We start from the raw sequence: 11,333 nt of genomic DNA, 5'->3' as shown, positions 1-11,333 counted from the left end.
AACACTTAGAAAAATGTTGTAAAATATCAATTTACCCAAGGTATGTGGTCCGAGGAGCCAGACATAGCTAAGGTTCTATTTGATACTTAAAAAAATAACCTACAGCGTTAATTTACCCAAAGTAGATGGTCCAAGAAATCAGACATAACTAAGGTTCTGCTTAACACTCAGAAAAATGTTGTGAAATATCAATTTACCCAAGGCATGTGGTCCGAGGAGCCAGGCATAGCCAAGGTTCTGTTTGATACTTAAAGAAAGTACGAAATATTATAAACGACATATGATAAGAAGGATTTTTATTAATAATAATACCTTTGCAGGTTATTTACATTCCATGGGCGTGGTACAACTTTTTCATCTAAGTCTTCCAGATGATCCGTATCCCTGCTACCGAGGTAATACGATATAGCCCTTCCCAGTTGGGCCCTAATTTTCCCCAAGCCAGATTTTTTTTTCAGTACCTAACACTTTCCTTAATACCAAATTCCCTAGCACTAACGGCCTCAACTTCACATGTAAATCATAGCCTTGTTTGAGCTTATGTTGATAGTACACCAGTTGAATCATGGCATTTTCTCTTCATTCTTCGACCAAATCCAAACTTCTTCCCAGTTATTGTTTAGAGTGAAAGAGCTCATTCTTAATGTTGGGAAACCGGTTTCAAGAGGAATTACAGCCTCGGCCCCATAGGTCATTGAAAAGGGTGTCTCCCCTATTGATCTTGAGGTGTAGTACGATACATCCATAAAACGTGTGGTAACTCTTCTACCCATTTTCCCTTGGCATCATCCAACCTCTTCTTGAGCCCGTTCACTATTACTTTGTTGATAGCCTCAGCCAATCCATTCCCCTCTGGATAAGCCAGGATGGAATATCTGTTTGTAATACCCAAATCACAGCAATATCTCCTAAAGGTCTTGCTATCAAACTGAAGGCCATTGTCTGAGATGAAGGTACGAGGAACTCCAAATCTGGTGACAATATTTCTCTAGACGAACTTTTTTGTATCTAAATCCCTGATATTTGATAATGGCTCAGCTTCAACCCACTTAGTGAAGTAATCTATGCCAACCAATAGCCATCTCTTATTTCCTGCTACTTTGGGCAAGGGTCCCACAATATCCAAGCCCCATTGAGCGAAAGGCCAAGGACTGAACAGAGGATTGAGGACGCCCCCTAGTTGATGAATATTCGAAGCAAACCTCTGAAACTGATCTCACTGCTTCACATACTCTTATGCTTCTCTCAGCATATTTGGCCACCAATACCCTTGGGTTAGTGCCTTATGAAATAAAGATCTACCCCCTATGTGGCTTCCACAAATTCCTTCATGTAATTCTTCCAATATTAACTCGGTTGCCTCAGGGTGTATACCCAACAGGTATGGTCCAAAAAAAAAAGCGTTTGTACAGCTTTTGATCCTTAGATAACCAAAACCGAGGAGCCTTTCTTTGCATTTTTTCAGCTTCAGACCTCTCTTCAGGTAATACATCTTTAAGAAACAGCATAATGGAGTCTATCCAACTAGGCTCTACTCGAGTTTGATGAACACGGATTGCATTCCCATTCTTCTCATTAGGTCTACATAAGTCTTCCACCAAGATAACCCGATGTAAGCTTTGTGTCGAGGACGTTGCCAACATGGCAAGAGAGTCTACATGAGTATTTTTGCTTCTAGGGACTTGCACTAAGATGAAAGCCTCAAACTTTAATTGTAAATGTCTAACCTGGTTTAAATACTCTTGCATCTTTGGATCCCTGGTCTCTAGTTCCCCTTTTACTTGGCCTACAACCAGCCTTGAATCCAAGAACATGTCCACCATCTTTCCTCCCATCCTTTGAACCATAATCATCCCTACTAAGAGAGCCTCATACTCGGCCTCATTATTCGTGGCTAAGAAGTTCAACCTCAAAGATTTCTCAATAACGATTCTCTTCAGAGAGATCACAACCAGCCCCACTCTTGATCCTTTTTATTTGCAGCGCCATCCACGTACACTTTCCACATCAGAGGTTCCTTCAGGGAGATTATGCCAACTGATATTTCATCTATACCCAACATCTTGGCATTTTCTTCTAATGAGGGCTCAACAAATTCAACCACTATCAACCCGTATCAGTACTAGACTAACGACATGATGAGCCACAACAATGTAGGCGAATAAAACATCATCCACCTCAGGCCGAGACATAATAGGTGGTCAAGAAAGATATTCTTTAAGTTGCTTAAAGGCTAAAGCGCACTCCTCGGTCCATTCAAATCCCTCCACTTATTTAACAACTGGAAGAAAGGCTTATATCTATCCGCGGACCGAGAAATAAACTGGTTTAAGGCAGCAATCATCCCTGTCAACTTCTGAACATCTTTGGGATTTTGAGGTGGCTGCAAGCTGTTAATTACTCTAACCTACGCAAGGTTAACTTCAATTCCACGATGAGTGATCATATAACCTAGAAATTTACCTGATCCCACACCAAAGGAACATTTAGAAGCATTAAGGCGCAGCTTATGTTTTCTCAGTGTCTAAAAGGTGTCATTTAGGTCTCCCACATGCGCGGACGCCACTTTACTCTTCACTACCATGCCATCTACATAGACCTCAATAGTTTTACCTAGTTGTGGCTCAAACATTCTGGTCATTATCCTTTGATAAGTAGCCCCTGCGTTTTTTAAACCACATGGCATTACCTTGTAATGATAATTTCCTGTGAAAGTGACAAATGTTGTTTTCTCTTGATCATCCAATGCCAAAGGTATTTGGTGATAACCTTGAAAAGCATCCAAAAAACTCATCTGAGGATGTCCAACAGTGGCATCCACCAACTAATCTATACGAGGCATTGGGAAAGGCTCTTTGAGACAAGCCTTGTTCAAATTTGTAAAGTTTACACATACTCTCCACTTCCCAATCTTCTTTTTCACTACTACTGTATTAGCCAACCACTTAGAATAAAATACTTCCTTGATAGCTCTGGCTTGTTTGAGCTTGATCACCTCTTCTTTGACAACCTCGGAATGCTCTTTGGATGAACGCCGAGGTGGTTATTTCCTCGGTACTACAACTGGATTGACGTTCAGATGATGGCAAATGAAGCTTGGATCCACCCCAAGAACCTCATAAGAGTTCTAGGCAAGCACATCAATATTTTCCTTCAAGAACATCATCAACTCTTCCTTCTCCTGAGGAAGCAGTTGAGATCCGACCTGAAAATACTTTTCCTTATCATCAACTATTATAATTCTTTCCAATTCCTCATACTCTGTCCCCTCTGCCGTAACGCCAACTAATGCTGGCTCTTTTGATTGGTACAAACTTTGCTTAGTTGACGCCAAAGACTCTACCTCGGTTTGGTGCCTGACAGCGGCCACCATGCACTACTTGGCCATAGGTTGGCTACCTCGTAGCTCTTCCACCCGGTCACCGGATGAATACTTTACCTTCAATTGCAAGGTAGAGGAGACAGCTCTCATGGCATGAAGCCAGGGTCTTGCCACGATGGCTGTGTAGAGGGAAAATGCATCCACCACTATGAAGTTGACATCTACTATCTCTGTCCCAATTTGCACTGGCAGCTTAATCAGACCCATTGGTATAACTACTTTCCCATTGAAACCTATTAAGGGTGAATCATAACTGGTTAAATCCCCTAGTTTTAGCCCTAAACCCCTATAAAGAGCTGAGTACATAATTTCCGCCCCATTACCTTGATCAACCATCACTCGTTCCACGTCATATCCTCATATCTTAAGGGTAACCACTAATGCGTCATAGTGTGGTTGTAGAGTACCTATCTTGTCATCATTAGAGAAACTCAGTGCTAGTCGGCCCTCCGTTCTATTCCTTTTGGGTTCGGGGTAGCATTCCCCTTCAAGTGACTGGGCTACGGATATTACCCTAGAATAGAGGAAATCAATTCTTCCTAGTGTGGCAAGAACAACATTGATTGTGCCCAGAGGTGGTTTTGAATAAATATCCCTCTGAGATCCTGACCTTGCTTGGCCGCCCTGTCTAACGGGATGGTATATGAATTGCTTTAGCTTACCTTCTCGTACTAGCTGCTCCAAGTGACCCCACAAAGTTCTACAATCCTCTGTAGTATGCCCTCGCTCCTGATGGTATTGACAATGAAGGCTTTGGTTAACCTTGTGGGATCCCCTTCCATTTTGTTTGGCCACTGGATAAAAGGTTCATTCTTGATCTTCTCCAGGATTTGATGCACTAGTTCTCGAAATAATAATTTAACTGCTTGTGGTGCCACAACACCCCAGACTGCCCAGAAAAATCTCGTCGTGGACGATTATTGTTAACCCGATCCGACTTGAAGTCCCTCCTGTCCTGAGGGACCATCTTCCCCTTGCCTTTACTTAGTTATTGATCCTCCTCGACCCGCTTATATTTGTCAATACGGTCCATAAGCTAGCGTACATTATTTACTAGCTTTCCTATTAATGATTTCCTCAGACCATGCTCGGCAGGAAGGCCAACCTTGAAATTTCTTATGACCACATCATCAAAATCCTCATCAATTTCATTGAACATCTCCCAATATCTGTCTGAATACATTTTCAAAGTTTCTCCTTCTCGCATAGTCATAGACAACAAGGAGTCCAAGGGCCGAGGAACCCTACTGCACGTAATAAAGCGGGACCCAAATGCCCGAGTGAGTCCCTTAAAGGAATCTATAGAACCTGCTCCCAAGCTGTAAACCACCTCATTGGCACAAGTCCTAAACTAGATGGGAACATTTTGCGCATCAAAGCTTCATTCCTTGAGTGTACGGCCATCCTCTGATTGAACTGGCTCACATGCTCTATAGGGTCTGTTCATCCATTGTACATGGTGAACGTTGGTTGAGTGAACTGCTGAGGAAGTTTGCCCTCCTCAATACCATGCGTGAAAGGTGATTTAGCAATTTGGTTCAACACCCTATTTTATAGCATCGTTTCCCAAGCCTTTGCAAGACAAACTTTTCTTTCTACGGTCACGCAGGCTATCCCTTTCACACGAATATAACTCACTAGGGGGAGTCCTTGATCTGGGCCTATAGTTGTTATCTCCATCATCACCAAAAGAAGGGTTAGAAGTGGAGGGGGTTCGTTTTCGTTGCTTATGACGTAGCTTTCTCTTCAAATGATCGATCTCCAATTGCATGGCTCTAGCACGCTCTGCATGAGAGACACGACTTCCACTCAATGATTGACTCTTGCTAGTATGGGCAGTATGCACACTCCCCTCCCGGTTTTTGCCTCGCTCAAGATTGAGGGAACGTTCCTAACGTTGGGACCCCATAAACTCCGCTTGGTGAGGACCTGAACCTACCATAGCTGAATGTTAAACTCAAACAAACACCAAGATTTCCCACAGATGACGCCAATTGTAAGGTCACAATTTGTACCTAAACCCAAAAATAGGAAAGGTATAGGCCCAAAGAGCCCAATACAATAAATTTGTAGAGAATTTGTTTGAAATCTAGTTTCTTATGAGCTTAGCTAACAAAGGTAGTTTCCCAAGATCACAACACGATAAAGATGGACTAGTTTCTATGATGGAAACTTGTCATCAGACTCGAGCCGAGGAGCTTGTTCTTATATTTTTCTTTTCTTAAAGACAAATTACAAATATTCAATTTACAGTGTTTTCCTCTCTCCTTTCTCCGATCTCCTCTTCCTTGAATGTCTCCTCCTTCTTTTATATCATCCTTCTTCCTCTCTACATTTGAACTCTAATGCTTAGACATCACTTCCTCATTAATGCGGTCAGGGGGTTAGCTGCAGAGCGTTTAATGAGGTGGAAGCAACTTTATCTTAGATATTTCATAGCCCTTTCCTTGTCCCATACGTCCACGATGTATACCCTTACTTACAGGATCTCCTAGAACATTGTTTTTGGATGGCGGGCCACACCTTCCTACCTTGGCTTGATTTTGCCGAGAAATGATTCCTTCTTGGACCACATTCTTTGATGATCTTGATCAGACTTTACCTCTTTACTCACCAATACGGTCTCTTAGGTAGATATTTCCCTATTCTCGAACTATTTAATGTCCTCAGATTGGGCATCTAGCCTAATAGGCACGTATACATGTAATACTGGATTTATCGTCCCTACAATAATAATAATAATAATAATAATAATAATAATAATAATAAATTTTATTTTGCATTTAAAAAATGCCACATCAACATCAAAATTTAAAATTTTAATTTATCAATTTTAACTAAATAAAAAAAGAATTAAAAGCTAAAAATTACATAAATTGAGATCTAAGTTTATATTGAACAAGACTAAAAAGAACACAAACCTAGATTTAAACACAAGAAGAACATTTTCCTTTTTTTGACATTTTGTTTATTAGATAACAAACACAAAATTAAGCACACACATAAACCCAAAAAATTAGAATTAAACCCACACAACACACACACACACACACACACACACTCTCTCTCTCTCTCTCTCTCTCTCTCTCTCTAGCTCAACCTCTTTCTTTTCCTCTCTTTTCTTCTTTAACTCTCTTTTCCACAGGTCAATCCTAGCCTCTCTCTTTTCCTCTCTCACAGAGCCCAATCCAAACCATCCTCTTTTCCTCTCTCACTCTCATTTCCTCTTCTCTCATTGAGACGATCTCATCCATCGTTGTGGACTAATGAAGTCACCACCTAGATTAGGTTTAGAAAACATAAATATAGTGCCCTTACAATGAAGGACTTTTCTTACTACTAGAGTATGGGTTTAGAGTTTAGGTATTAGGGATGGGAAGGTGTTAGGCACCTAACCCCACCCGACCCGTGGGCCGGCTTCTAGTCATTGTGTCTTTTGTCTTAATCTCATTAAAGGCTTATTCAATATTGTTATTTATACTAACACACACACTAGCATACATCTAGCGATCAACATGGCATCAATCATCCCAAAACCCTAACATACATCTATCATGACAACTCAGATCAAGCCTAGCATACATCTATCATGTATATCATGCATCTTAAGAGATTCATTTTCATATTTAAGATCATCAACAAGTTTGTTAGACAAACACAAGTTTAGCATCCAAGTCCACATTCAAACATTCAAACTCCTTTAGTTTTTCAAGAAAATTTTCAGCAAGTTTCTTACTCTTTTCAACCAATTTATTGGATTCATTGAGCTAAGAAATCAAATCATCATTTTCACAAATGAACTTGCTCAAATTCTCATGAAACTTCTTATCCTTTTTCTTCATGAGTTTGACATTTGGAATTTTAACAACACTCAAAGATGCATGTAACATGTCATCACAAGCATGAAGAGACATACTCATAGAGGCATTTTCACAAACACATGACATGTTACAATCAACATCATCCAAAATATGCAAGAAAGTATACAAAGCACTATCCATGGCAAAACAAACAAACGGTCAAGGATCACACTTAGGTACTTAAACCAATACAAGTGTACCTGCTCTGATACCAATTGAAAGCTCAATTAGTGTGAAAACACTAGTGCTTTTTTAGACCCCCAATTTTAAATTACAGCTTAATTGCTTTTACTCTAACTTATCTAAGTGTGGAACAAGAGAAAATGGAGTGCAATAAACTGGTAACACAACTCTCTAAGCCATAAGCAAGCAAGCAACAATAAATGTAAAGCTTAAAGAGTAAGGGATGAGAGATGCAAACACAAGATAATACCAAGATGTGTTTTCGAAGAGGAAACTAAAGAACTCAGTGAAAAACCTCTCTGCAACCCTCCAAGTCGAAATCGATCCACTAGTGAACAAGTTCGAGTACACGAATAACAAAAGACCCTTCAAGCCTAATCTATCAAATGTACTTGAGCCTTCCAAGCTCCTGCTACCAACAGACTTCTCGGAGTCTTGTCTTTACTAGCTTTCCGGATCCCACAATATCGCATGATTGCATCCACCAAGCCTCATCGGCTTCTTTTGGAAAATCCCCAAAGCTTCCCAAGTGTTTGGCTAATCTTTTGACAAAATGCACTTTACTTGGAATTTGGTAGATCTAGGATAGGTTTAGTACTTCAAGAAACATGTTGTTCGAGCCAAGTATTAAAGTCATGAAGATTAGACCAAGAAACAAGTGAAGAAAAGTTGTTCATTAAAGCTCGACGAAAACCTCGAGAGAAACAGTATCTATTGAGACTTAAGAACGAAGCTCGACAGAAGCTGAATCTGTTGAGATCTACAAAATCAGAATTTTCAGATCTGATTTTCGGCTCATTCCAGACATGTATGTGTAAGGTTTCTTTTCTCACAACTCTAGACATATATAAAGCTAATTTTAAAGGTCGTTATACATGTAGAACATATGCAGAAAGTGATCTAGTGTCTTATTCTCTCTACAAGAAGTTTCTGCGTCTTTGTGTCTTAAGATTTTGTAATCAAGTGCTTCTTGATCTTCATTGTTGATGAAGTGAAGAACTTTGCAGCCAACAACATCTTCTTCAAATTGCTGGAGTTAGTCACGTACTAGGATCTGTGCAAAAGGGTAGCGTTCATATATTGAAGAGTTCAGAAATTCTGAAACAGTAGAAGGTTTCTACTGTAAGTTTATCTATAGGGATTGTAGAGTCTAAGGAGAAATGTTTTGTACTAGACTGAAACTTTTCTTTACTATAGTGAATTGCTTTTTGGGAAGGTTTCCCCCCAGTTTTTTACTGTGAAACAAGTTTGTTTCATTGGTTTTCTTAGGTCATTATATCTTGTCTTATTTACTTTTCTATTGTGCATGATATTGACATGATATTAATGTTTGTGTGTTTGAACAAAATTGATTCATAGTAAATCTAATTAACAACTTGGGTTTAAAATTTATTAATTCTATCAACCGGGTTTAAAACTTAGTTGTTTAGTCTTTATTTTGTTTGTTTTTCAAAATAAAAAGAGCAAAAAAAAATATATATATATATATATATATATATATATATATATATATATATACACAAAAACAGTGTGTGTTTGTGTACCTTGGATGGCCACTGAAACAAAGTTTCTAAATTTTGTATCTCTTGTGTCTTAGATGAGTATTTTAATGCACAATTAAGCAAGTGAACTTTATGGCTCGTGTTGGTGATGAGTACGAATAAGTAATTTTTTTATACTTAATACTCATATCACTCTTTTGGACAGGAAAGACTAGAAAATTCTAAGAGAAAGGCATAAATAATTATCTCACCACTAAAGCATGCAAATCATGTAACATCTGTGTGCTTTGGGATAGCAAAATTGTGATATTTTGGCTTACATAATTGGGTATTTATTTTCTCTCTTATATGTCCATGCATGCTATGCTTAAAATAAAAAAGAATCAAAATGCTTTTAATATGGTTGCAAGCATGTTTCTAGAAGATATGGGAGTTATAAGATGTACCTCGAAGGTGATAGTCCCCATCAAACAGTTATGATTGTGTGAGAGTGCATTTAATTTTCTCATCTCTCAAATCTTCATAATATGAGACACTTATGCACTCTTGCCTTGTTTCACACATAAAACGCAAATGCTTTACTTCTCTTGATACATGTACAGGTACAATGTGATTTGGCCATCACAAAGGATACGTGTGTTAATATATGCTTGCTAAACTGTCTTAACTTGTTTTTAAAAAATAAAATTGGTTAGACTTGTTTAGTATGTATGTGTATCTTTTGATCTAGAAATGCTTTACATCTAGATTTGAGATGTGTTTGAATGCTTAACATGCTGCTTGGATGCTTGTTTGAGTAGCTATCTTGTTGCATTCATCTTGTGTGGTTTTCCCTTAGAAAACCTTGCTTCTGTCTTCTCAACAACTGCTCGATACCTTCTTGACAGCATCTCGACAGAAGCTTGACACAAGTTTCTTTTATCGAGATTTCTAGATTTGACCTCAATAGCTTCTTGACAGCTAGGTCGATCCATCGAGCCAAATTTTGGTGCTCTCTATCTGCTCAATACTTTCTCAACAGATTCTTGATCCATCAAATTTTTAGGTTGCTTCTCAATAGATTATCGACACATATCTCGATCTATCGAGGTAATTTTATGTGCTCTTTGCCAGCTCGATAGCTTCTCGATTGTCAAGACCCTCTTGCATGCATTGTTTTTCACATGTTTTGCATCTTTTTATTATCGTATCATCCATAGCATCTTGTTTCATTATATTCATGAATTTATTTGGATTCCTTGTGCCCCTTTGATCATTTTTATGTTTCTCGGGTGAAGTTTTATAGCTTCTTGTACCCTTTGTCAATCATGACAAAAAGGGGGAGAAAATGTGGTTTCTTTTTAAGATTCTACATGTTAGGGGGAGAAATACATGTCTTTGTAAGGGGGAGTTGTGTTTCATCTTGATAGGGGGAGTGTTTACCTCCTTATTATTTTAGGAGCTTCTTTTAGTTTCTTTTACACCGGTCTTGTGACCATTTTTACGTACATTATGCTTATCTTTGATATATATATATATATATATATATATATATATATATATATATGTATATATATATATATATATGATGTATGTTTTCTTCACCTACTTCTACCTTTGTTGTTTCTTTTCTCTCTTTATACAAATGTTTCTTTATGTATGCAACTTTTATTTCTGTTTCACACATGATGCCTTGATGAATCTTGTTTAAGTGTTTCAGAAAAACAGGTTATGAAAGTCTACCGTGCCATGAAATCTCTTCTTGCAAAGTTTTTCTAGAGTTTGTAATAGGGTTAGATTTGTTTTGTAATCCAACAAGTAATTATGAGTCTACTGATTTAATACTTCTTTCATGATTCATTTGTTTGTTATGGTTTTGTCACGGACTACCAAAATGGGGAGATTGTTAGGAACATATTTTATGTAATTGGCTAATTATTTGACAAAATGCACTTTACTTGTAATTGGGTAGATCTAAGATGGATTTAATACTCCAAAAAACATGTTGTTCAAGCCAAGTGTTAAAGTCATGAAGATTGGACCAAGAAACAAGTGTAGAAAAGTTGTTCATTAAAGCTCAACAGATACCTCGACAGAAACGTATCTATCAAGACTTAAGAATAAAGATCGATAGAAGCTGAATCTGTCAAGATTTACGAAATCAGAATTTTCAGACCTAATTTTCAGCTGATGTTGACATGTATGTGTAGGGTTTCTTTTCTCACAACCCTAGACATATATAAGGCTTATTTTAAAGGCCGTTATACATGTAGAACATATGCAAAAAGTGACCTAGTGCCTTATTCTCTCTACAAGAAATTACTGCATCTTTGCGCCTTAGGGTTTTGTAACCAAGTTCTTCTTGATCTTTATTGTTGATAAAGTGAAGAACTTTGAAGCCAACAACATCTTCTTTAAGTTGCTAGA

This window comes from Castanea sativa, chromosome 5 (assembly GCF_040712315.1).
Source record: "Castanea sativa cultivar Marrone di Chiusa Pesio chromosome 5, ASM4071231v1".
Lineage (NCBI taxonomy): Eukaryota > Viridiplantae > Streptophyta > Magnoliopsida > Fagales > Fagaceae > Castanea > Castanea sativa.
This window is presented reverse-complemented; position numbering follows the sequence as displayed.